Source organism: Leopardus geoffroyi, chromosome B1 (assembly GCF_018350155.1).
Source record: "Leopardus geoffroyi isolate Oge1 chromosome B1, O.geoffroyi_Oge1_pat1.0, whole genome shotgun sequence".
NCBI classification, from domain to species: domain Eukaryota; kingdom Metazoa; phylum Chordata; class Mammalia; order Carnivora; family Felidae; genus Leopardus; species Leopardus geoffroyi.
Window position 1 is genome coordinate 104,290,407 of NC_059327.1, and position 23,725 is coordinate 104,314,131.

At 37.4% G+C, this 23,725-nt stretch overlaps 1 long non-coding RNA gene across 1 annotated transcript; it reads right to left on the reverse strand.

Moving 5' to 3' along the window:
* Window positions 1–1,197: 1,197 nt before the first annotated feature.
* LOC123593283 lies at window positions 1,198–23,404 on the reverse strand. Its single transcript, XR_006710233.1, has 4 exons — window positions 22,286–23,404; window positions 16,216–16,499; window positions 4,580–4,695; window positions 1,198–2,056 (listed from the first exon to the last, which is right to left on the reverse strand). It is a non-coding gene; the product is annotated as an uncharacterized LOC123593283 (long non-coding RNA).
* Window positions 23,405–23,725: the final 321 nt, after the last annotated feature.

Sequence of the window (23,725 nt, forward strand, 5' to 3'; positions counted from 1 at the left end):
AAACTAAACATAAGTGAATGGAAATTTCCAAACAGTACATTGTGTGACTGGCTGACCTCTGTAAGATGTGTATCTGTTTGTTTTTCTTTTTAAAACAAATGCGCTATTTTAACACCTACTCACTAATGGGAGTTATCAGTGTTTCCAACTGACAAACAGCCAATGAAGAAGGATTAGGAAGAACATGGATTAATAATTTCCTTGTAGGTGGAAAGAAAACACCGTGTGTTTAAAGGCAGCCATTCTGCAGGCTTACGTCCTTGGGGAAGGGAAAGTTCCTAGTGCTTTACAAAATAAATTTTAAAAAAATCAATGCACTCCACTTGTTTTACCTATCTGAGTACCTCTTGAAGCCCAGAAAAGAAGTGTCATTTTCTAAGCTTTCTCTGATCCAATCACTCTTTTTAGAACTACCTTTCCTCATCATTGTTCAGAAGCATCACTATTATGCCTCTTCTGTGTCTGAGCAAAGAATAGATGAGAGAGGAGTAGGCAAGCTAAAAAAATATAAGCCCTTTTAAAAAAAGATGACTCAGTAAAGATTATTTGATTATGTTTTTTGGTAAATCTATTTCTTGGTTTTACCTAAAAAGGAAAAATCACACCCAAGGACCACCTTAGAATACATTAATTGTAAAAGCACTCCCTCCTTATCAGCTATAAATTTAAAAAAAATCTCAAGAGCAATGAATTTAGTCAACACAGACCTTCTCAGACCCAGGCTTAAGCTGCTGAAAGGAATGAATAAAGTTAAGAAGCTTTTACTTATAGCTTTTAATTCTGGCAGATTAAACAAATAACTAAATCTCTTTTCTCTAAATTATAAATATTTCCAGGTAGAGTGGGATTATTCAGAGAATATTTTTCAAAAAATTCCCCAAACTCTGGCACAGGATTAGCAACATTCCTATAATGTTCTTTTCATTTAAAGAGCAATCTTGAAGGAGGAAAAAAACAAAACAAAACACTGGTTTTATTTATACGTTGTAAACAGTCTAGCTGACAAAGAGCTTTCATAAGGATATTTGTTTTGGTGAATTAAATTGGCACTGATGCACAGAAACTGATTGGAGGGAAAAAGGATACCAAAGACGAAACAACAAAAGAATACAAATTAAAAAGTAATACAAGAAAAGGTTTAGTAACTGTCAGCAAATTATTTATTCACAGCTATTTATTGATATTACACTTCCAACAACATGTTATTACTACTAAAATCTTGATATTTTAGAGGCAGTCATTTATCTCAAAGTCTTAAGGAACTATTCATTAAATTCCATATACTTTTTCAATATATTTGATGCATAATCCTGGATATGGCAAAGATAGTAGAATTTTCCCATTCTTATTCTTATTATGTTTTCCTTTCTTCTATGGGTATTTGGAGGGTCATAAGGCAGAGTATCTGAGGTTCCCTGTCCACATTAGGTAACTAATTTGACAAAGTCTTAAGTTCTGAAGATCATTTTATGGTTTGTACAAATTCAGTCTTAGCCAGTGTGCTGGAGCTGACTGATTCTGTATTGTAAGAGGTACTTATTAAACTTTCAGGAGGTTTTTAAGCTAGTTGACATCCCAGTGGTAGTTTGAAACCGGCCATGTAGGAGTATTTACATCATGTTAATTGTCAAATGCTATGAATCAAGACTTCCCTAACCTCATCTCCAGAGCTGATTAATAAACATTTACCAGTAAGTACACCACAGGTCGAGCTATTTTTTGACTTTTTCATAAAATGCCAAAGAAAATAAAACCTATTATATAATACAGCTTTGACCAAAAAGGCTTCTAAAATATGTTATGTTTATTTTTTTATAAATAATTTCAAAATCTCAGGAATTGGTACTACTAAATTTAGAGAATATAGGCCAATTAAATCACATTATATTGGGCTTATCTGTATTTAAAGTTAGAAATGATGTCCTTCAAAGACATACGTTCACTTTTACAGTAAGTTAATGAGTTTCTCCATTCACTCTAGTCTCTGGATTTAGCTCTACTGATAACAGCAATCTGACATCCTGAAAACACATTTATCTTATGAGTAACTTTACATCTGAAAACAAAAAACACATATATTTACATAATTAGTCATTTGGCATTACTCTGTTGAAGACAGGAAAAAAAAATCGATAGAAATTAGAGTTAACATAAAATGTAAAACCCCTGAGGAAGAAACAGCTTTTCAGGCCCAATATTATTTGGTGACAGTGGTGGCCAGGGAGGACTTCCAGGACAAAGTAAGGACCAGATTGAGACCTAAAGAGACACCATACTTTATGTAGTAATTAATACTTAAACTCTTGACAATTCCTAATAGGCAATCAAAAGATACTAATGTTGTTTATACATCTACTTATTAAAATTTTCTCCTACTAAATTGTCATAGGAAAAATAAGGCTGTTTCATTCATTTTGGCCTCCGTTTCACATTTGGGCAAAGCAAAATGCTGGTAAAGACATGTCTTAATTTGTCTGGTGAGAAACTGGCCCTGGGTCTCTGCATAATAAATATTTAGTGCCTTTGTGGCAGCGTTCAGTTTAAGCCAGATTATAAGAGTGTCGTCTGTGTTTAAACATGGAAAGGGTTCACAGTAAGGAGAGAGATCTTAAACTTTTCTTTTTTTCCTGGATTTGGCTCTTGCTTAGTATCCCTCAGGAAATGGGCTGTTAAGGGATATGCTGTCACATCACAATTCTGAAAGAAGATACCTTAAAACCACCAAAGTAAACCTTCCTCTGTGGATAATTTAGCAGGCTGATTATAGCACATTTCATCACTGACCAACAGAACAGAAATAACAACTAAAGCTGAAGGCTCATTCCAGAAACATTTCTGAGCAAACAGTTTTCTTGAGCTTTGGCTTCATGGTTTCATATTTAATCACTTCAGCATTTTTCTGGTTAAACAACTCTGATATGAAATGGGAATCCCAGAAAGTACTGTTTTATTCCAAACAGCTGGAAAATTGGTAATTCTTTTTTCTCTCCCACTTGTTACAGATTCAAAAAATCATTCCAAATCCCCACTATTTATTCTGTTCATTAAATTGTCTTGTTCCATGGTTTTTCAGAAACTTTAACTGGCAGCCCTAATATCTCTTTGTAAATGCTGTCTCATTTTAAATAACTGCTTTAAATAAATAATCTAAACTCAGAACCAGTGGCATCTGGGTGGCTCACTCGGTTAAGCGTCTGACTCTTGATTTTGGCTCAGGTCACGATCTCACAGGCTCACAAGTTGGAGGCCCGCGTCAGGCTGTGAGTGGACAGTGCAGAGCCTGTTTGGTATTCTCTCTCTCCCTCTGCCCCTCTCCTGCTCTCACTCTCTCAAAATCATGAAACATTAAAAAATAAACTCAGAACCAAATTTATGGCAGCAGATTCAGGCTCCAGCCCTGCAGCACACCTGATCTACACTCCACATGTAAGAACAAAATTTTCTAGGTCAGGCAGGGCAAGCCCTCCAGATTAGTGAATTGTTACCTCTTCTCTGATTTGCATCATCACCGTTATTTACAATTTCTCTCTAATTATTTAAAAATAAATCAAGTATCTTTGTAAAATTGTAGACTTATCACACTTAATTTTCTTTGTTAAAATCCTACTTCAGTGACTTAAAGTCTGAAAAGTTAAATGGCAAAAGGCTTTTTCTTAGAATGCACAAGATACCAGAAACATCGCTGCTTTCTGTGCACCAGTGATAGTCATGAATTTGATTAATGTGTAATCATTTAAGAATCCATTAAGATGGGATATGAGCCAGTTGGTGTGGATCTGGTTGTGTCCGCTTTTGTTTTTTCTTATTTGAGACAGAGAAAGCACGAGAGCACAAGTGGGGGAGAGGAGCAGAGGAAGGGAGGGAGAGAGAGAGAGAGAGAGAGAGAGAGAGAGAGAGAGAGAGAATCCTAAGCAGCCTCCACACTCAGTGGGGCTTGGTCCCATGACCCTGGGATCCTGACCTGAGCCCAAATCAAGAGTCAGAGGCTCAACTGACGGAGCCACTCAGGCACCCCTGTCCACCATTTTTATTGTCTGTGAGGGCACTGAGCAAAATGTCAGGTACCACTGCTGAATTCTCTCTGCAGTGAACAGTAGGAGGGACTGAAATGCCCAGGATTCCCTGGCCAGGTGCCATTGATTCTAAAACAATTTGAGACTGTGTATTATAAAGTTAGAACCTCAGATTGTATAAATATGAGGTGGTCCAGTCCAGGCTGAATCCTAATCAAGTGAATCTCTGAGTGGCCCAAGCAGAACCAGCCCTTTCTGTCCCTTTCCCAGGGATCTGAGAAATGATGGTTTTGGAAAGCACTCCAGCTGCAGCTCCAGCTCTATTTCTAGGCTCTGGGTCTAACCCTTTACCTACAGACCCATTTTTAAACTGCTAGGAAACTGTGGGTAGACTATATAGCAATATGAACTGCATATTTATATGATCCTTTTCTGGATGTGTTTGGATTCTTCACTATGAAAAAGGCATCACAGATCCCACTTAGCATCTGATTCCAAGTCAGTTCCCTGTTAGGTTCTAGGAGCTTTGTTAAGCAGAGGAAGAAGCTCCTTACACTTGGTCTTACCTTTACGTGCAGGTACACTAGTTCCAGATATCCCCAAAGAACTAATCTACGGTAAGTCCAGTAGAATATTGTAAGACACACAGCTTTTCTTCATGTTGGCAGCAACACTTTGGATGCTGTAAAGTAAGTTGTGGGTTTTTCTTCCTATTGTAGTACATATTTTATCAGTAATCTGAAAATCACAATGTTAACGTATTTATGCTGCTTAGTCAATGCTAGTAAATTTGCACTGTCAGCATTTTGCATCACTATTTACACTGAATATTCTTCCTGGATACGCGTTTGAATTGAACAAAGAAGGAAAATTCTTCCTGTTTTTCTATTTTCCTTCTCCATCCCCCTGTCCTTTGGGCTATTTTACAAAACACTCTCATTTATAAAAGAATAGTGTCTCATAAATGATGAAGTACAAGAATTTTAAACACCTTAATTGCTAGATGTGTTTCAAATCTGACAACACTGAATTCTAACTTAGTGTTCAACATTCTAAATTAACATTCAAAGAAAAAATTTTTTAACCTGGCAATGATGCAAAATATCAAGTTGAAAATCAATCACAAGAAGATATAACATTTTCAGACAATTTAGGGTTTATTGTGTGTTGTGTTCAGGTGCCTGAAAGAACACCAGGGAAAGAATGTACTCCATTTTCAGGTAACTTCATTTTTCATTGTGCAATACATAATCAATTCAAAAGATTTCTTAAAAAGAAAGAATTTTTAGCATTCTTTTCATCTCTTGCTAGATTCTCATTTAATGAGACATAGCGTGTATTTAAACATGTCAGCTTATGTCTCATTTTCCCAAAATTTATGATATTATACTTTTAACCGGCAGCCTAAAAGTGGAGAAAAAGATTCACAAACATCGTTTATATTTGCTTTTGCCTGACTAATGGTAGTTGTATCACAGGGCCCTAGCCAACACTTGGGGAAAGCTGCCAAATACATGCAGACAAGCCAAAAGTCACTAAAGATAAGCAAGTCACAATGCATGGTCTGTGGTGGCACCAGATACCTGCATAAAATAATCTCTCAAAATAAAAGATACTCACTTAACAGAAATGCAATTTATTTTAACAAACTTTCCTGTAGTAATTGATAACTTTTTTAGGAAATTCCAAAAATATCCTGCCAGGTATTCATGATTGTTTGGGCAGCTTCCCATACGAGGGTCATAAGTCACAAGGAGATGCAGTCTTGGTTCCCTCTGTCCCACACAAAGGCAACCTGGACCATTGAATAATTCCTTGCTTTCAAATTAATGCTAAATGTTGTTACATTAATTAAGCTATTGGTAAGAAATATTAGATTTTTTTTTACAATAATCAGGCTTTAGTTGAATAAGCTGAGCTATAGAAGTGTAGCTATACCTCCAACAACAATTTGGACAAATTTAATCTAAAGGAGTTACAACTTAATAAAAACAGATGAGATTGCATCAGAGCATTTGGCAAAATATTTTCTGACAGTTTTATGTAGTTTGTTTTAAAATATGTTAAGTCAGCTTTTGGAATTTTAAAGATATTTTAGTATCTTCAATAACATAACCATTTAAATCGTATCAGCACATATTTACTAGACTCTTTCTAAGGTTAGGGTTATGGCTTGAAATGATTGCTTTAACTACTTCAGTTGAGAAAGCTTTAATTTCAGCACTTGAGTCAACGGATCAGGAATGGCCATGCAACAGAGGTGCTAACTTAGGTCCAACATGTGACTGACGCCGATTGACAAGTATCTCTGACTCCATCCGCCCTCCCACTCCATTGTCTCTGCTTAGTTCCAACCTTTATTATTTTTTTAATTATTTTTTTAATGTTTTTATTTATTTTTGAGAGAGAGAGAGACAGACTGAGCATGAGCGGGGGAGGGGCAGAGAAAGAGGGAGACACAGATCTGAAGCAGGTTCCAGGCTCTGAGTTGTCAGCACAGAGCCTGACGCAGGGCTCGAACTCACGAATTGTGAGATCATGACCTGAGCGGAAGTCAGAAGCTTAACCGACTGAGCCACCCAGGGGCCCCAACCTTTATTATTTCTAACATGGCCCATTACAATAGCCTTCTCTCTAGTCTCTGGGCCTACAATCCAACCTCAATCCACAGGAAGGTGGCCATTTGACACCTGTCCTTAAAGCTTTGTAAATTGTTCAATTGCCTATAGTCCTTAAAAGTTTACTCTGAGAAGTCAACCAATTTTCTGTCAAGCAAAACAAATGATAAACCAATTTCTTCACAATTTATCTCCAACCTATTTCTTCAGCCTTATGTCTAACCAATCCCATATGCACTCCCAAATACCCTAAACTGTAATTTTTATCACAATGGCTAAAATACAGACTGTGTAATCAGACTGCAGGGTTCTAATCGCAGCAGTACCACCTTCTGGATGTGTTAGCTGGAGACAAAATACTTAATTCCTTGAAATTTCAGTTTTCCCATCTGCAGAATGGGGATCAAAAGGTTGTTGTTAATGTTAAATGACACATATTGATACTCAATAAAGAGTAACTAGTATCAATCACACGAATAAACAATTCATTCTTACATCCATGCCTTTACCTAAAGCTATGTGGCTGATAGGTTCCTCCCCCCTGGAATCCTTTTCTCTGTGAACTCCTATTTGTCCCTCAAAGCCTGGTTCAAATGGCAATTGCCTTTGAAAGTCTTCCTTTAACATTTCACTTGGAAAAAAAAATAGCCTTCCCCACTGCAGGACTTATAGCATTTTGTGCATATTGCACTAGTACAGCCTGCATCTTCATAAGCCTTCTCCCTATACTGTAAGATCTGCATGGAAAACAATATCTTTGCATCCCTATATTGTTATGGATGAACTGTGTCCTCCAAAAAAAGGTACCATAAATTCTTAATACCCAGTACCTCAAAATGTGACCTTATTTAAAAATAGGGTTGTTGCAGATGCCATTAGTTACGACAGCATCAAACTGGAGTAGAATGGGGCCCCAATCCAATATGAACGATGTCCTTATAAGAAGGCAGCAGTATGAACACACAGAGTCACTGGGAAAACACCATATGAAGATGGAGGTGGATTTTGGAGTGATACATCTACAAGCCAAGAAATGCCAAGAATTGGTGGCCTTTATCAGAAGCTACGAAGAGGATGGGGTGCCTGGGTGGCTCAGGTGGTTAAGCACCTGAGTCTTGATTTCAGCTCAGGTCATGATCTCACGGTTCATGAGTTCAAGCCCCACATGGGGTTCTATACTGACAGTACAGAGCCTGCTTGGAATTCTCTCTCTCCCTCGCTCTCAAAATAAATAAATAAACTTAAAAGAAAAAAAAAAAGAACCTATGAAGAGGCAAAGAAGGATTCCTCCCACAGCCTTCAGAAGGAGTATGACCCTGCCAATACATTGATTTCAGACTTCTAGCCTCCAGAATTAGAAGATAATAAATTTCTATTGTTTTAAGCCACTGGGTTTGTGGTACTTTGTTACAACAGCTCTGGGAAACCAACACATATCCCCAAATTCAGGGAAAAAAAAACTAATATATTTGTGTTGAAGAAGCAAATGACTTCAAGGATTTCACTTAATCAATTTGGACTTACATAGAAAAATAGGAATATATACAGATGGCCATATCAGAACATCAAAAGTTCTCACTTTAAAAATCTATAACTATGCAATTTCATATTTTAGTGTCATATTTCAACTTTCTTCCCCATCTAAAAATTTAAGATGATACAGTTCTAGGATTTTGAACATTCCCATATTCCTCCTTGCCCTGTCATCTACATTGTTTACAAAATGGAAACTATTATTAATCATCAGAGCAATTATATGAAAGTTTTTCAACAGACGATTCATTAAAAAATGACACAATTATTTATCCCTATATGTTATCTATAATCTGAAGATACTGTGTCTGAGACTTTAGAAAATTTTTTCCAAAGCATTTTTACTTACAACATGTTTGCTGTTAGTGATCTATTAATTTATCAGAATGTAGTTATGCTGATATGTGTCTTCCCTAGAAACATTCATTTACATGGAAATAACAGTGTAAAGGCAGATAAAAGTAATCTTACATTTCAGGCTAGAGTCAAGGTCTACTCTCTACTTTAGTAACTGTAGCTAAGAAAGAAGGGAAAAAAATCTAGAAGAATTTGGAAAGAGAAATGTAATTCTAGTCACTGTGGTTAGAAGGGACATTTATTGTACAACTGAAAATTCCAAAGTATACAAGGAAGGCAGAATGCCATACTATTTGGTGCCTAAAATAACACATTATAAAGTAAAGCAATTTCATTTTTGGATCATGGAAACTTCAAGACTATGAAAAATGTGCTTTCTGAGATCTCTATGAGCCTTAACTTCCAGAACATGCAGTAAAGGTGCGAAATCTATCATGAAAAAGAAAGCCCTACACTCCCTGAGCCCAACATCCAGTTTCTGACACCTACATTTAATGTTGCCTCTAAACAGACGTCACAGCTTTTATTGTTTATGACTTCAAGCACCAGGACTCACAATGAAGGAAACACAGTCTTTTCTCCAGCTTGTGGAACTCCTATGAGTGTACACATTTAATCCAGCCATCTAATAATCCAACAGTCATTCATTAATCATGAGTTATGTCTGATCCTAGGCCCATCACTGATTTGCTGTGGCAGCTTTGGGTAAGTTATTTTTCTCTGAAGCTCAGTATTCTCATTTGTAAGCAAAGATAATGACAGTATCTGCTTCCTAGGATTGTTGTGATGATTATATAAGAGAATATGCTTAACATAGACCCTAGCATATAGTAATTACCCAATAAAAGTTAACTGCTATATGTCATCATTATTACTGGGATGTGTTATGGAACTAGTAAGCAAGTTGAGGGTAGGACTGTGCCTATTTCTTAATGGACACCCAATACTAATACCTGAAAGCAGCGAATGTCAAAGTAAGTCTGTGTGCCAAATCCAGTCCGATGCCTGCTTCTGCAAATAAATGCCTATTTGAACACAGTCTCTCCTGTTCTTTTATATGTTGCCTATGTCTACTTTGCCCAGAAGATGTAAGCAGTTGTAAAAAAGACTGGATAGGCTGCAGATTCTGACTATTTATTATTTGGCTCTTTAAAAAATAAGTTTGCTAATCCTGTGCTAGAAACTTGCTACTTACTGTGTGGTCCTCAGCTCATTAATGCAGACATGTAGGCTCCCTTGACCTACTGAATCAGAAACTACACATTTTCACAAAATCCCCAAATGATTCACATGTATATTAAGAGTTGATGAGCACTGGTCTAGGCCAGGGGCTTGCAAGCTTTCTGTAAAAGGCCAGACAGTAAATATTTAAACCTTTGTTGCAGGGCTATTATACCTGTTCAACTCTGCCTTCTAACTCAAAAGTAGCCACAGAAAATATGTAAATAAACAGGCATGGTTCTATGCCTTAAAACTCTGTATGGAACCTGAAATTTCAATTTCACACAATTTTCATGTATCACAAAATATCCTTTTAATTTTTTTCAACCATTTAAAAATGTTGAAACCTTGGGGCACCTGGATGTCTCAGTCAGTTAAGTGTCCGACTCTTGATTTCGGCTCAGGTCATGATCTCATGGTTCACGAGTTTGAGCCCTTCATCTGTGGAGCCTGGTTGGGATTCTTTTGCTTTTGCTCTCTCTCTGCCCCTACCCTGCTTGAACTCTCTCCCTCTCAAAACAAACAAACTTAAAAAACAAATTAAATATAAATGTTATAACCTTCCTTAGCTTGTGGGCCATACAAAAACAGGCAGCAGATGGGATCTGGCCTGCAGATCAGAGTCAGCAGTCTTGGTCTAGGCTAATGCCATATCACTGCTTAGCCAACACTCTGTCCCTCCTCTCATGCTCCCCCCAAGACTCTAAACACTTACTTATATTTTCTAACATATGTGACTTTATGTTACTTATCTCCCTTACCCTAGAGAGAAGGGTATGTTACTTTTCTAACTTATCCTAAAATACATTTCTGTTCCTCCTATATAGTTTCTAACTTGTAGTATAAAGTTCCTGTCAAATGATGTGATGGTGTACTATATCCTTTTCACTGGCAGAATAGAATATAGCACCAAGAGGCTCATCTAGGAAGCTATAGGTAGATAGACAGACAGACAGACAGGTGGGCAGATAGATACCTTCCTCCAAAGAATAGGAAACTGATCACAACGAAAACTCTTTTGCTCCTAAATTCTAACCAACCATACTGAGCATTTCTAAATATGCAGTCAGGATTCATATCTGTTTGATACACAATATCCTCCTTCTTCGCCCTTCAAGTGGGCTGAAGTCTTTGGAAAGTGACATAGGAAGTCCTCACATCTTGTCCTTCCTTATTTCAGAGGCTAGTGAGTCACAAACAACTGGAAGGAACAGCCACAGAGGGTCCCTTCTGGGAGGAACAGCTTTGCCCCAGCCTCCCTGCTGGGCCCTGGGCCAAGCTGCTGTGGTAATGGGTGATAGGAAGAAAGATGGCTAGAGAGGGGAATCCCCCTTTCATTTAAGCCAGTGCCCTTTGTTCCTGCTTATACTAAGATGATAAACAAATCAGTTTCATAAAAGAAGCTTAGTTCATAGAAACCTTTAATTTGTGTTCAAAGTTTATTGAAGCTAAGCTCAATAAATGGGTAGATAAGAGGACTTTGTTGACTAAACTCAACATTAATGATTTAGGTTTAACAATGTGAGAAACAAAAAGTACTCAAGATTCATCAGAAACACAAACTATATGAACTATCTGAACCATTTAGAGGAAATATTCATATACACAATTTCATTTATTACATATATATATGTGTGTGTGTGCGTGTATATGTATATATATATGTATATATACATATACACGCACACACACACATATATATCTATATGCACGTATATAGTATATTACATTTTTAATCTGAATGAATGTGTTAGAATAGATTTTGACTTCTGGTCTAGGCTACTGCCACATCCTTTTTGACTTACTGACTCTATCTTACCTTTCTACCATCATCCAATTTTCTATCTCCTTTCTAGGGTAATTTATTCTGTGGGACAGACTGAGATAAAAACCTTTTTACATAATCTAATACATCGTTTAATTGTAAATCATTCACCAATGAAGTATTTCCTCTAGTGTATTAATTAGAGTATCTCAGCTATAGCAAACAGAAAATCCTGGCTTAACTAGCTGAAGCCTTATGAAATTTATCATTTTATAGGAGAAATTTTGAAGTGAGGCAGCTTCAGGGTTGCTTAGTTCAATGCCTCAACAATATCATCAAGGATCCTTTCCATTTTTCTATATTGCATTATTCAATATGTAAGCTTGTCCTTAGGCTAACTACCTTCTATCTTAATCAGACAAGGTAATATCCAGTAAAAATACTGTCTTTTTGTGTCTCTTTTTAATGTTGACCAAGTTTTTCTCTAAGCCCCCAGAAGATTCCACTTCATCGCTCATTGACCAGAAAGGTATCAAACTTATTACTAAAATATAAATAGCCAAGAATGAGATTATCATAAGTGGATCAGAAAAGTATATGGCCATGTGGAAGAGATTAAATCACCTGAACAAAGATCAGCATTAGAAAGAAGAAAAGTGGGGAGGGGTGTGGGACTTATCACTGCGTAGTCAAACAGTCAACACTACAACCAATAAGAGGTATCCCACTCACCAGCTGTTGAAGAAAGCTAACTAATTTGCAGGAAATAGATAGTAACTGGGAGATTCTGACTGTGACTATATAACATGAATACTGGATTAAAGTAATATAGATCTGAAGCAGCCTAAATGTAATTATAAAATTAAAGGCACATACCACAATCTAAGAATAGCTATAGAATTTGGCAAAACCTAGCCCTAACACTTTTCAGTAAACCAATGTCCATCAAGTAACTCAAGTGGTTGTAATCTGTAACCTTCACTCAAGCCCCAGCCAACTTTCCCCATGATATGATCAGTTCTAATTAATATAATTATGGGCCAATTAGAATCTGCATTCTTTTTTGTTAAGCTCAATCAAAATACTTGCCACTTTAAGAACATTCCATTGACTCTTATATTCCTCTCATATTTTTTTGTTTTGTTAGATTTTGATCACAACTTTACAGTCATTCTAATTTTCACTATTTGTATCTGTCAACAGCAACCAACACTTGCCTTCACAAGCAGGTACTAGGGAGTGGTAGGGACCGTAGAAGCATATGCTCTACTTAAAAGATTAGCTGCTTCTCAGTTTGGCTGACTAATGCTAGTGAAAATGTGAACCCAATAAGGTAAGATTTTCCAATTTTCCAAAATAAATCGGGAATCTAGATGTTTATGTAGTCATGTCCCAATTTGCTAATGTGGGCAATTAGTTACTGGATACTGATTACACAAAGGTATTCATTTTATGAAATTCCTTGAGCTGCACATGTTGATTTGTGTATCATTCTGTATTCAAGAATAACATGTACTTGAATACAAAGTTTACTTTAAAATAAGCAAACAAAACAAAACAAAACAAAAAGAAATTCAAGTTATAAAAGAAAACCCTCTAAAATGATCTACAGGTTATCAGTTTGTGACTGCCAGGGGTTTGGGGGGCGTGTCTCTTACAGCTTCATTTCAGGGTGCTGAAAGTGGGTACAAACAAGGCTTGGTCATTCAGTGGTTGATGGATGATAGAGGACTGAAATTAAAAGAGAAGTTGTGTATTCTGTTCTTTCTGTCCCTCCCTGTCCACCCTTAGTGTCTACCCAGCAGCAGAAGTATAGAAACTTAGTTTTGTAAGCCAAGAGGAAGAGCAGAACACTATTTCTGAAACCCAGATGGTGAGGAGTAGCCATGGCACACAATTACTATTTACTTTTTTTTTTAACTACAGTAAAACCTCGGGTTATAAGTAACTTTTGCTGTGAGTGTTCTGCAAGACGAGCAAACATTTCTAATAAATTTTAACTTGATAAAGGAGTGCTGTCTTGCAATATGAGTAGTATGTAATGCCAAGTGTCACATGATCACAACTGAGCCAATGATTTTTCTTCTCTCTCTCTCTCTCGCTCTCACTCTTGCTCTCTCGCTCTCCTTCTCTCACTGCGGGATTGTGGGTGATCATCAATGCAATGTCACATTTCCATGAAACCCTCAAAATGAGGCAAAAAGCAAATGTCTTTGTATAGGTTCCTTGTTAAAAGTTGCACAAAAAGAAAAAGATTCCGTTGAGCCAATAGATAGCAGTGATTCCATTAGTGGTAGTGAAAGTCGTCCTACACGATAACCCCCCTCTCTTGTCTCCCTCACAGCAGCCACAAAGGTTTTCAAAGGTAATGTAGGTTAATTTGTTTATTTTTCTTTATATTTTGTATTTTCTTTATTATTTTGTATTATATTACAGTATTGTAATCATTTTTATATGAATATTTTTGGGTTGTGGAACAAGTCATCTGAGTTTCCAGTATTTCTTATGGGGAAATTTGCTTGGATATACAAGTGCTTTGGATTACAAGCATGAATTATGCTCGCAAACCCAAGATTTTACTGTATTTCTTCAAACTAGGAAACAAAAACCTATTCTAAATCTAACCTATTCTAACATTATTTTAAGTTTTCCAAATATAAGATAGAAAGCATATCAAACAAATTTCCTTTTATAATTTAAAAGTGCAAGTTAGGGGCGCCTGGGTGGCGCAGTCGGTTAAGCGTCCGACTTCAGCCAGGTCACGATCTCGCGGTCCGGGAGTTCGAGCCCCGCGTCAGGCTCTGGGCTGATGGCTCAGAGCCTGGAGCCTGTTTCCGATTCTGTGTCTCCCTCTCTCTCTGCCCCTCCCCCGTTCATGCTCTGTCTCTCTCTGGCCCAAAAAAAATAAAATAAAACGTTGAAAAAAAAAAAAAAAAGTGCAAGTTAGAAACTGACTGATACTTGTTAATATATATCAGGACTTAATGTGTTTCAGAGATAGTTATCTCTGAATAGTGAACTATCTCTGATAGTTAAGTGTTTTGCTGCTAAAAACATGACAGAGCTACTCTGTTTTTCCCATGAGTGTTCTGAAGACACATTTAAACATTTCTACCTATGAGAATCTGCTTAATTCCCCTGCAGAAATTGAAGGGGGGAAAAAGTTACTATTTGACCAGGTAAGACTAAGTCATTTAAATATGATCAGATATCTAGAAATAAAATAGCACATTCCATGAAGAAACTGAGAAATCACAACATAGATATATTGTACATGAGCAACTCAGAAACACAGTATAAAAGAAGAGGAACATAAGTGATGTTTTTAAATTAAGCTTACTAGAACATGAAAATAACACCAACACCACGTAAATTCAATTGGTTTTTCTTACATAGGACAGAGTAAAAAAACAAGTAAAGATAAAAACTGGTGGTAATAAATTTCTCCATTCCTTATGCTTAAGGGTAAATTCTAGCTTGAGAATGTCTGAGGGTTCAATGAATAATATTTCCCTTAAATCCAAAGTTCTTCCTTAATAGATTTTTAGACAACTATCTGCTCCTCGATAGTACTCAATCTTAGTTTATGAATAAGATGAAAAGAGTTTATAGGGATAATGTCTTTTACACATGGCCCTATGTGTGTTCATATATACATGTGTGTGTGTATGTGTGTGTATACTTATATAAACTGTTTAAAATGGAAATGTCTCCAGAATAAAATGTATCCAGAATAAAATTACTAACTGGATTCTTAAAAGATGTAACTACTGCCTCAGAGTCTTGGGAAAACTGTTGCTCAGAAGCTGCCAGGATTCCAAGATATCAACCAGGAAGTACAAGAAAATGTGGGGAAATTTTAATTAAAAGTCCACTATCTAATCTAAGGTGATTTGAATACTTCTATAGATGTTTATGAAATTTTATCACATATCATTATGGTTCATAAAACACATCATTTATACAAACAATAACCATATCAGTCAAACTCTCTAAACTGTCAAGTTACCCTTAGCTAAAGCAATCAATTATTTACTTTGATTTAGTACATCGCCCTAGATTTTTCCTGTATAGGAAAGACTAAGTATTGGTAAAGCAGCTAAAGACACAGCCAAGCTTCTGACTTTTATCCTTTCTCTCTAAAAGGTATTTAATAGTCATCACCTTTTGCAAACAGATAAAATGTTGGTTTATGTACATTTATATCAAGTATCAAGAGCCTGGAATCCAAAAGATAATTTTGGTCTTTTTAAAAATGAGGGAAAGCAGGGCAAAGGCATTCCCCATATGTGTGCTTTACTCAGTTACTTTTGCTACTTTGGCTTTTTGTATATGTGCTGCCAAAGTGAGCGCAGGGTGTCTTGCAGCCACTTTGGCTTTTTGGAATGGAAGGTGAGATCTCAATAAAGATCAGACCCTTATCTCACCCAGCTAACTTCTTTTTCTTTTAATTCCAGTATAATTCCAGTCTAATACCTAGCACATTTCTTAAAGGCCCTTCCAGTCCTGTGTAGTCCATGATCCCATGAAGACTTGCACAGACCCTGACCACAGCAAATTCAAATTGTTCAATAATAATACACCCTTCAGATAAATGTGACTTTTAGTCTATGTGACTTTTAATCAAAAACAAAATGCAGGGTACAAAATTTTCCAAGATCTCATTCTAAGACTTGTTGTCTATACTATTAACCAATGTTTCACGTACCTTTATTTAAATCTTCTTAAATTAGAGAAAAGTTGAAATCTTCCCACCACCAATGTCAACCACCATCATAGAGTACAGGTGCGCAGCCTCATGTGTTCACAAAGTACCTTCCAGATCCCAATAATCTTGAGCATTCCTTGTTCATGTGCCTCAAACTCTTCTGTCCACAGAGATCATTGAAGAAGGAAATTTACTGATCAACATTATTTGGTTGGTTTTAAGAAGACATTTTGTGGTATCATAGAGAACATTTCACCAACATCGTAAACCATTCATGTGGAATTCTGGAATATAGAATACAAAATTGTATTATTTTTATGATTCCAAATATCAACATGTGACAGAAGAAATAATAATCACAAATATCTACACTGGTAACCATACGTCAAGATATATTCTCTTATTTTGTATTTATTTCTGAAACTATTTCTCTTCTATCTAGTTCTAGGACTTTAAGCCCAGTGGAAGGGAGAAAAGGATAAACATGAAGCTATATCTATCACTAAAGCAATAGGAAGAACATAGCCCTATTTATTTGTTGATAAGATTTCTAGAAGCTAAAAATGGAAAGCAAAACAGGAAATAATAGTTTATTTATAAATAGCTTATTTATGGACCAAGCAAGAGTTAATATAAATAAGCCCTATTTCAGTCATTTTCATTGTTTAAAATATCCCCCTCATCTTACCTAGTTTACAACTACTCCTAAATTTCACTCTTTGCCTTAGTGCTATTTCTCCTTCTCTGTTCTCCATGTCAACATGGTGGCAGGTAATAAAGAGCTAAACCAAAACCATAGGCTTCTCATGACCCAGCTCTTTTTCTCACTGACTTTGCCAGGCACGACTTCTGCTCTTTCTATGACCCTCCTCGTTGCTGAGAGTGAGCCTGTCCCTTCAACCACTCCCCACTCCTCCACCTAACTCAAGTATATTTCAATTCCTGAAACTCCTCTGATTGCTGCTCTTTTGAATAAACTCTGGGACCAGGTTTTTTTGTTGATGTTGCTGTTCCTGTCTCTACGAATTTTCTTTGTGTTTACCCACACCAATCTGACCTTCCCACCTTCCTCATCCCCCCATTTCCACTTCATGAGTGACTTCAAATGACAAAAGGGAAAATTCTGAAACAGATCAAATTCCTGAATGAATGAGGGAGCATTAGGGACAGTCTTACAGCTGCAGCCTACCCCCTGCAGTTGTGATTGTATTTGAGGGCACCAAAATGAAGTCTTAAGTAGAATGCACAGTTGTTTGATGAAGTTTAGCAGTAATAACCAACTGGTGTTCTGCCAGAAATTCAGTTTTCCCTTCTATTTTCCTAAACACCGTTAACATTTTTTTTTAACGTGATGGATTTGCTAAGGTAAAATGTTTTATCTCATTACAGCCTGAACTTTTTAAAAATGCCTTCTGCAAAAAACAAATCTCCAGCATCGTACCCTTACCCACCTTCCCCCAAACATTCCATCACCATTTTTTATTAAAACTCTCTCACTGTGACACTCCAAAGACATGTCTGATTCCACCCACCCAGGGGGTGGCGAGGCTAGGATGCCAGACCTACCTTGGCCACCGGAGGCACTGGGCAGGTGAGGGCGGCAGGGACAGTGGTTTGTGTGAGCTCAGAAGCCCAGGGGCAGGTGGTGTTTGGAGGGAGCCAGGGGAGACTAACAACAGTGGCCTGAGTCAGGAGCCGGCAGCCCTAAAAGCAGACAGCGCCGGGTATTTTCAGCAGGCTCCGGTTCAGCGTGTTCCCCTGCAACAGCCCCTTAATTTCTGATACCAGCTAGAAACACTTGCCTCTCTGTCACTGAGATCTTGTTGCTTGGCACTCGTGCATGGGCACCTGCATCCCACCAGTCGCCCCTGGAGGCTGCCGGGAGCCTTTGGATTTGTGCATGCGCAGTCTGTTCCTCAGAAAGGGCCTGCGCCAGTGTGGGGGAGTCAAGGCCCGTGGGACCAGGCCGGCGCTAGGCCCCGTCCCTACAACCCCCTCACTCTGCTCCCCTTTGATGGGAGGTAGAGAGAAAGCTTGGGCCAGACGCCTTCATGCCAGAAACTAGAACCCTCTATATGTGTGCACACACCTGTTTGGTGGAGGCCAGTGCCCTAGATGCGAAATTTACTGTACTGTTGCAAACCCAATCCCGGCTCCCAGTGGGCGACAGCACAGGGAAGAACTCTTCTAGGATCCACTTGTCTCCCTGCCAGGCTTCCCTCTCTTAAGCCTTGTCCGTCTATCCAGGAGCCCCCTGAGATGCAGCTAGGGACAAGGGCCCGGGAGAAACGAAATCTCTCCTTAGGAGAACAGGAGGAAGAAGCTAGAGATCTATATACCCCCCCCCCCCCGCCATGCTCCAGGAAAGTGGGGGGGGGGGGTCAGCAAACAGGCCACACCATACAGCCTCGAAGGCCATTAGAAAGAGGAAGATGATGGTAACTCCTGCCCAGCTTGGGCTTGCTGCCGAGGTGCAGAAGTGTATGAAGGAGTCTGAGTCCCCAGCATATGAAAAGCTTTCTCATCCAAGAAACGAAACTATTTTTGGAGCCAGAAAGGAAAAACTTTTGGATACTTTCCTCTTCCCTCAGGTCCTTAGGAGCAGTAATTTTTAAATTATCACCGGCTCCTTCAAATAGCATTATGCTAATTCACATACATGAATTTTCCATTTCCCTGTCTCATTCTTTGTGCTAAATTTTTCATACAATTTACGTCTGCATGTTAAAAAAAAAAAAACAAAACACCACCAAGATACATTACTATTGTTCCTTCAGACAAAGTGGATCCTATGGTAAGTGTATATTTAACTTTTTAAAGAAACTGCCAGACTGTTACACAAAGTGATTGGGCGTTTTACATTCCTACCAGAAATACATGAGGGTTCTAGTTTTCTTGACATCCTAGTCAACAATTGGGTTTGTCAGCCTTTTCAATATAAGCCATTTTAATGGATGTATAGTGGTATTTTATGGTGATTTTAGTTTGCATTTTCCTAACGATTGATGATGTTGAGTATCTTTCCATGAACTTGTTAGCCACAAGTGTCTTCTTTTTCTTTTGCTCATTTCTTAATTGAAATGTTGCTCTTTTCTTATCATTGTGTTATACACCTTCTCTGTATATTTTGTAGTTATGTATGTGGGTACACAGATGTATGTTGTGGAAATATTTTCTCCCATTTTGTGGCTTGCTTTTCATTTTTAATAGTGTTTTTTGACAGGTAAAAGTTTTGATTTTGGTGAAGTAAAGTTAACAAAATTTTCATTTATGGTTTATGATTATGTCTTATCTAAGAAACCTCTGCCTAATTCAAGGTTATAAAGATTTTCTCCTATATTTCCTCTTAAAAGATTTATAGTTTTAGCTCCTATGTTTAGGTATAAGGGCTATTTTGAATTATTTTTTGTGTATGATGTAACAAAAAGGCTGAGATCCCCTTTTTGTATGTACATATATCCAGTTATTCTAGCACAGTTTACTGAAAATACAATCCTTTCCACTGAATTTTTGACACCTTCATTGAAAATGAATTGATTATATACTTGTTGGTCTATTTATGGATTGCCATTTGTGTTCCATTAATCTATGTATGTCTAGTCTCTGCTGTTACTATACTCCCTTGGTAGTATAACGTTTTTTTTTTTTTTTTTTTTTTAGAGTGAGAGGACACAAGAGGGGGAGGGCTCAGAGGGCTCAGAGAGAGAGAGAGAGAGGGAGAGAGAGAATCTTAGGTAGGCTCCATGCTCAGCCCAGAGCCCAATGTAGGGCTCAATCCCGCCACCTTGGGATCATGACCTAAGCCTAAATTAAAAGTCAGAAACCCGACTGACTGAGCCATCCAGGTGCCCCGGTACTATAACTTTATTATCTTGAAATCATATTGCATAAATCCTCCCAAATTTATTTTTTTTCATCACTTGCTCTTTGAATTTCTCTATAAATTATAAAATAAATGTGTCAATTTCTCCTTATTCTTGTTTATGAAAGATTTGCTGAATATAGAATTTTGAGTTGACATCTTTTTCTGTTAGCATTTTAAAGAAGTAAGTCCATTGTCTTTGGTTTGCATAAATTTCTGACAAAATGTCTGCTGTTATTTTTATCTTTGTTTCTCTGCATGCAATGTGTGTTTGTTTTCTTGATGCTTTTAAGATTCCCTCTTTAACACCTTTCCAGCAATTTGATTAAAATAAGTCTTGGAGAGGCTTGATTTATATTTGTTTTACTTGGGCTTCATTTTGTCATTTGGTTCTGAGAGTTTATAACTTTTCAAATCAAATTTTAAAAAGTTTGGCCATTATTTCATCAAGCACTTTTTATCTTCCTTCTTTTCTCTGGAATCCCAATTGCATTTGTTATTATCTCCTGGATCACTAAAGACTAATTTTTTTCAGCCTTTTTTAATCTGTGCTTCATTCTGGATACTTTCTATCACTATCCAATATGTATATTATTGTCTGTTAATTAATTTGACTACCTTTTTAATTTGGGGTCTGTTTTATTGACTGACTTTTCTCTAAGTTATGGGTCACATTTTTCTGCTTCTTCCCATAAACAGTGATTTTAGTTGAATGCTGAACATCATGTATTTATGTTCTTGAGTGTTGCATTTTGTTATAGTTTGGGGGTGAGTTTAAATTACCTTTAATGCTCATTGAGCCCCACTTTTAAGGTGAGGCTTTTCTGGGCTCTCCACTAAATGCATCATATATTCATGAAGGGCTCTTCACTTTGGCTGATGGGAGCTTGAATGATTCTCAGACCTTTATGAGCTCCAGGAATTGTTCAGCTTACAGCTCCCTGGTAATTGTCTTTCCCCTGAAATTGCTCATGTCCAGTGATCTTTGTAGATTGATATTCAGCCAAAGATTTGATGGGGCTACTTTGAAGATACTTGGAGCACTTCTGCATAGCTCCCACTTCGTAGGCAGTCTGCCTCACAAATTCTAGTTGCCTTGCCTTCCCCAAGTAATGATTTCGGTCCCCTCAATTCATTGACATACCCAAGTTTTGTTTGGTTTCCCCTTCCTGTACTTCACTGGAAAGTACTTCTAGGCAGAAAGTCTAGATGAAGGTAGAGATCACCTCATGTGTTTCTCTTTCCTCCAAGATTATTGTCCCAGGATTATTATGAGGATGAATGAATTAAGATCAGTAGAGACTTGGACCCAAACGTGGCATATGCAAGCTCTCAATAAATGTTATCTTTTTTTTAAAAGTCTACCCTAGGGGCGCCTGGGTGGCGCAGTCGGTTAAGCGTCCGACTTCAGCCAGGTCACGATCTCGCGGTCCGGGAGTTCGAGCCCCGCGTCAGGCTCTGGGCTGATGGCTCAGAGCCTGGAGCCTGTTTCCGATTCTGTGTCTCCCTCTCTCTTTGCCCCTCCCCATTCATGCTCTGTCTCTCTCTGTCCCAAAAATAAATAAACGTTGAAAAAAAAAATTTAAAAAAAAAATAAATAAAAGTCTACCCTACCTTATCTAAAATCCTAGAGTCCAGGTGAATTTTGAAATTTGGAGACTATTTTATAATGACAATATGGAACATTACACTAGTGGGGTCTGAGAAACACCCCATGACCAAACATTAAGGTTTCTATAGCAAACTGCATGAATATTTATTTTAAGTGAGATAAATAAAGACTAAAAATAATCTCATGTCAGTTCAGGTCAGATTTTGTTGCTCAAGCAATTATTTCAATATTTTAATTTTCATAAATTTTTTATTTTAAAATTTCAAATGAGGCATAATGGACTGTATTATTTTATATTGGTGAGAAAATTAAATGAGGTGATATATGCAAGGTAAGCTAAGCACAATGCCTGGCACATAATAGGTTCTCCATATATGTGCATTTTCCCTTGATACTGAAATTAATAATATTAATTTTATTATATTAAATCCACAAAATATTTGCAGCTAAAGCAACATCTTTATAGGTTGTTTTTATAGAAGTCTTCCAGACATTCCCACAGATAACTTCCTGTGAAGTTCCCAGATTTTTTTACTGTTTCATATTTTATGCCTGGGCATGTAACTCATCTGTCCCCTTTTATGTCCTGCACCTACCTTGGTGAAGCGTCCCTTGTTTGATCCCCCAGCTTGGTTACTGTCTCATCAGTCACAGTGAAGGAAAGCCAGTCTCACAGAAAAAAGAAAGAAAGGATAAAATAATGACTGCTTTTTATTGAACATTTGGTCTAGGATCTGTGCTAGATACTTTATATGATTATCTCATTTAATTCTCACAACTATTTTGTGGAATAGATATTGCATTACTGTTTTACAGATTGAGAAACTGAGACACACAGAGGTTGGATGATTGCCTAAGGACTTTAGAAAGAAGTCCCTGAAATTGTTTATGTGCTTCGCCTCCCCTCCACCATGAGGGACACACCATTCCAAAGTTTAAGTGTGTAGATGTCATAAAACTACTAGAAACCATGGGCAAACTAATGAGTGTTATCAGATTCCACATTCGGGTGGAATGTATTAAAAAATTCTCCCTATCAACCTAGATGGGAATTAAAAGACATCCCAACAACAGCATTTCTGTTCTCAGACCCACAGGGCTTCAATATTCCTTTTGCAGTTCACCTTCAACATTTTCCCCACAACCACTATCTTGTTCACTCCCTAAATCTGATTTGTGTACTCCCTTCAGTCTGTCACCCTTAACAGATTAAAATCTTTGAAAGTGGAGGCTGTGTCTAATTTTCCTTTCTATCCATCTCCAAAATAAATATTTAACACATAGTTACAGCTGGTGTGCTTTTGATGGAACAGAAACTAAAGCAATACCTCAAGGGAAATCACAGACTGGCATTTCAATGTCGATTGGGTTCTTACTTCACACATATGTCAGATTCAAAGTCAGCTGCAGCTCTTACCTTGCGTTGAGTTTCCAGAAACTGATGAATCTTGGGATTTTTGTCAAATAAGTACAAAAGGACATTTTAAACATTATAATAAGTATTTCTTCAGTCTTCATTAATTAATTGCTGCTGTCTTCCATCCTCTGAATTTATAAAATGCACTCTGCTTTTTTTCCTGTCCATATTGTGTGGGATGTAGGTAAGTAGAAGTAGGTGGTAGATGGAAACCCTCAAAAAGGAAGCTTGGGACACCTGGGTGACTCAGTTGATTGAGCATCTGATTTCAGCTCAGGTTATGATCTCCTGGCTCATGGGTTCAAGCCCCATGTTGGGCTCTGTGCTGACAGCTCAGAGCCTGGAGCCTGCTTTGGATTCTGTGTCTCCCTCTCTCTCTGCCCCTTCCCTGCTCACACTCTGTCTCTGACTCTCTCAAAAATAAACAAACATTGAAAAAATAACAAAAAAGTAAGTTCAAGCCGATTCAATAATTTTCAATCCACAGACAACCCCCATTATTTCCTTATTTTCCAGTATAGATTTTCTGTAAAACATACTTACATCAAGATGGCAGAATAAGAGCTGCTTTAATGACTTCGTCCAAACCATTCATAGAGCATATGCTATATTGCCATTT